The sequence below is a fragment of the Mustelus asterias genome, chromosome 6 (genome assembly GCF_964213995.1).
Source record: "Mustelus asterias chromosome 6, sMusAst1.hap1.1, whole genome shotgun sequence".
Classification (NCBI taxonomy): domain Eukaryota; kingdom Metazoa; phylum Chordata; class Chondrichthyes; order Carcharhiniformes; family Triakidae; genus Mustelus; species Mustelus asterias.
Window position 1 is genome coordinate 134,245,841 of NC_135806.1, and position 4,582 is coordinate 134,250,422.

Genomic DNA, 4,582 nt, shown 5'->3' on the forward strand with positions numbered 1-4,582 from the left:
GCTTCACTGGAACTTAGAACTGGCTTTCAAATTGGGGCAGCTTTGTGGGATAGTTTGTATTTGAATTCAAGCCATGATTGAACGGTGGAGCACACTCGATGGGCCGAGTGGCCTAATTCTGCTCCTATGTCTTATGGTATTTCTGTTTCCACTTTTTTTTAATTCATTGGCAGGATGTGGGCGTCACTCACAAGCCCAGCATTTATTGCCCATTTCTATCCCTCTTTGAGAAGGTGGTGGCGAGCTGCCTTCTTGAATATAAACATGTGATTTGCTGGGCTATTTCAGAGGGTAGTTAAGAACCAACCACGTTGCTACAGGGCCTGGAATCACACATAGGCCAGACTGAGTAAGGAGAACAAATCTCCTTCCCTAAAGGACATCTGTGATGGGTTTTATGACACTGCAGTACTTTAATGGCCACTATCGCAGTACTAACTTTTTAATCACGGGATTATTGACTGAATTTAAATTTGCTACCTGCCGTGGTAGGATTTGAACCCATGTCTCTGGAGCAGCTGTGCAACCGTAGGAATTGCTAATCAAGCAATTGTGCTGCTGTATCCCAAAAACTGAAACTGTCCCTGCATGACACGATAGCTAAATGGTTCATGTAATGGTTCATGTTATTCATGTAAACTGAGTTTGTGTCTTTATATGCTCTGTTTGTGAACAGAATTCCCACTCACCTGAAGAAGGGGCTTGCAGCTCCGAAAGCTTGTGTGGCTTTTGCTACCAAATAAACCTGTTGGACTTTAACCTGGTGTTGTTAAACTTCTTAAACGGTCTAAAGCCATACAGTATATTTTAGCTTTCCTCTGAGTCAGAAGGTCATGGCTTGAAGTCTCACTCCAGGGGCCTGGGTATATAATCTAGACTGACATTTCAATGCTACGCTGCAGAACGCTGCACTGTCAAAGGTTCTGTCTTTTGAATGAGGCATTAAGCGGTGACCTTGCCCATCCTATGAGGTTCAGAGACAATGCTGCCAAACATTTATCTCTTAATCAACATCACCAAAACAAAAACAATATTAAAAAACCCTAGTCTACCCAACAGCAGAGTGTGACTGCGTAACCTGACACAGGGGCCACCACCCTAACATGGTAGATATCTCCAGGAAATCATGGGGGTTATTTCTGGGACATTGAGACCCACATGGTTCGAGTGACTTCCTGTGTTGAACCTCCTCGTATCAGCAGGAAAAATATCCTTCTCAAAAAAAAAGACCACTGACTGACAGCTAATGAGGTCCCATTCACAATGGACCTCAAAAAAAAGAAATCCCAATCACCCGTCTGAAGCCCTGCATCCCCCATGGGAACACACTCCGTGCTCTACAAACTGACAAAAGCCCCACTTCCCAATGGCACACACCCTGGTGCGATACGGTGGCACAGTGGTTAGCACTGCTGCCTCACAGCGCCAGGGACCCAGGTTCGATTCCCAGCTTGGGTCATTGTCTGTGTGGAGTTTGCACACAAGTCCACGCTATCTTTGATTAATCCGTGCTTTTCTAAATGACAGTGTCTGCGTGGGTTTCCTCCGGGTGCTCTGGTTTCCGCTCACAGTCTGAAAAACATGCGGGTTAGGTGCATTGGCCCTGCTAAATTCTCCCTCAGTGTACCCACTGAGTGTGGCGCCGGAGCGTGGCGACTAGGGGATTTTCACAGTAACTTCATTGCAGTGTTAATGTAAGCCTACTTGTGACACTAATAAATAAACTTCAAAAAGCCTTTAAACTGGCTGACTTCACCGCCACTTGCAACCTGCCGTGAGTAGGGATGCCACACTGAGCCTCCAGATTCCCATTGGAAACAGCCTTCCAGTCACTAAAACATTCCTCAACAATTACCCTTTGTTTCCTGCCACTGAGCCGATTTTGTATCCAGCTTGATATAATTCCCCTGGATCCCACGGGCTTTTATTTACTTTGTATCCAGTTTGCAATGTAAGATCCTGGTCAATAGCCTTGCTAAAATCCACGTAGACCACATCAACGACATTACCATCATCAACCCTTGTTACTTCCTCAAAAGATTCAAATTAATCAGACATGACCCTCCCTTAACAAATCCACGCTATCTTTGATTAATCCGTGCTTTTCTAAATGACAGTTTATCCTGTCCCTCACAATTGATTCTAATAATTTTCCCACTAGTGAAGTGGGTGGGATTGTTGTCGGTGCAGGCTCGATGGGCCAAATGGCCTCCTTCTGCACTGTAGGGATTCTATGATTCAACAGTCAGACTGACTGGCCTATAATTATATGGTGTATCCCTCACTCCCTTTTTAAACAGATGTTAGTTGACCTCCGATCTTCCGGCACCACATCTGTATCCAGTAAAGATTGGAAAATGATTGGAAAGTTGGTCTGCAGTTTCCTCCCTGGCTTATTCTAACAGCCCGGGGGACACAGTGGTTAGTACTGCTGCCTCATAGCGCCAGGGACCTGGGTTCGATTCCTGGTTTGGGTCACTGTCTGCGCGGAGTTTGCACGTTCTCCCCGTGTCTGCGTGGGTTTCCTCTGGGTGTTTTGGTTTCCTCCCACAGCCCAAAGATGCGCGGGTTAGGTTGATTGGCCACGCTAAATTGCCCCTTAGTGTCACGGGATGCGTAGGTTAGAGGGATTAGCGTGGTAAATGTATGGGGTTACAGGGATAGGGCCTGGGCAGGATTGTTGTCGGTGCAGGCTCGATGGACTGAGTGGTCTCTTTCTGCTCTGTGGGATTCTATGATATTTCATCTGGCCCTGGTCATTTATCCACTTTCAGAGATGCTAATCCCTTAATATTTAATTTATTGTTATCACATTAAATCCACCTTCACACTCCTCCTTAACTGCAATGTCTGCATTGACCCCCTGTTGTGAACGCAGACACTAAGTATTCATTTAGAACCAAACCCACATCTTCCACCTCCAGACATAGGCTACTCTTTTTAGTTTTCTATGGGCCCTACTCTTTCATTAGTTATCCTCTTACACCTAATGTATTGATGAAACACCCCTGGTTTCACCTTGATTTTATTTGCCAATATACTTGCATGCCCTCCCTTTGCTTTCCTAATTTATGTTTTGATTCCCCCCCCCTCCTCTTTCTATACTCCTCTCGGCTTTCTGTCATATTGAGTTCTCAGTGTCTGACATGAGCTTTCCTTTTCTGCCTTACCTTAATCCTGTAACACTGTGGTAACTGCTGCCTCACAGCGCCGGGGACCCGGGTTCAATTCTGTGGAGTTTGCACATTCTCCCTGTGTCTGTGTGGGTTTCCTCCGGGTGCTCCGGTTTCCTCCCACAGTCCAAAAATGTGCTGGTTAGGTGTATTGACAATACTAAATTCTCTCACAGTGCACTCGAACAGGCGCTGGAGTATGGCAACGAGGGGATTCCTTCTTATCTCTTTTTTTTTAACCATTTCACAGTTTAATGTACATAAACAAATTTTGAATACAAGTGTGCACATATTTGACAGTGGAAAAAGAAAATGACTTGAATTACCCTTTGGTAACCATTGTGTGACCCATGAAAAGTATTTGCAAATACAAAATTATCATTTCTATTTTAAAATAATTATGCTATGCTTTAAACTAGCAAGAACAGTTGTCAAAAACTTGATATATTTGAGGTTGAATTCATAGTTGATAAGGCCAAAATAAATGGCACTAACATTTAAAACAATAGCCACCCATTTGTTACTCTAAACAAATGATTTTCTTAAACTTGGTAAGATATATCCAAATCGCTGAATTATTTGAAATGTTCAAAAGTCTTTTCAACAGTATTTACAATGCAAAATTAAAAAGAGAAAGTCAATGGCTCATTTTGTTTCAGTATTAATTCCATACTTTTCCTTGAGAATTTTGAGTTGCTCTTCCTTTTTCTTTGTATCCATCTTTTGGAAAGCCCTGTTTGCATTGTAGTATAAAACTACAAGGTATCTGTTGCACACATTGAATCCAGATAAGTGGTCACAAGCATTCTTGGCATCAAAAATATCTTCATACACAACATATGCAGTTCCTCTTGTCTCGGGTGTATTTCCTACTCTGATTTGCCTGATTGGTCCATATTTCCCAAATATATCATACATTTCTTCTGCAGTTATTTTGTACGGCAAATTTCTTATGTACAAGATGTGGTTTACTTCTGGAGGCAAACGAATGTTTGCCCGTTTCGCCGCTTGCATCGCCATCGCGACCGGTTCAGGAAGAATGTGCCGACAAGGATCGTTGGGGGTAGGGTGTTAAAGTGGATTGGGGACTGGCTATCCGACAGGAAGCAAAGAGTCGGAATAAATGGGTGTTTTTCCGGTTGGAGGAAGGTAACTAGTGGCGTGCCGCAGGGATCGGTACTCGGGCCGCAACTATTTACCATTTATATAGATGATCTGGAGGAGGGGACGGAGTGTAGGGTAACGAAGTTTGCAGACGACACAAAGATAAGTGGAAAAGTGAATCGTGTGGAGGACGGAGAAGATCTGCAGAGAGATTTGGACAGGCTGAGTGAGTGGGCGAGGACATGGCAAATGGAGTATAACGTTGAGAAATGCGAGGTTATACACTTTGGAGGAAATAATAACAA

General features: G+C 43.8%; 1 pseudogene across 1 annotated transcript; it reads right to left on the minus strand.

The window, feature by feature from the left end:
* Positions 1–3,407: 3,407 nt before the first annotated feature.
* Positions 3,408–4,218, minus strand: LOC144495355 (splicing factor 3B subunit 6 pseudogene; annotated as a pseudogene). The gene has a single exon (XR_013498238.1). The product of XR_013498238.1 is annotated as a splicing factor 3B subunit 6 pseudogene (transcript).
* Between the last annotated feature and the right edge of the window lie 364 nt (positions 4,219–4,582).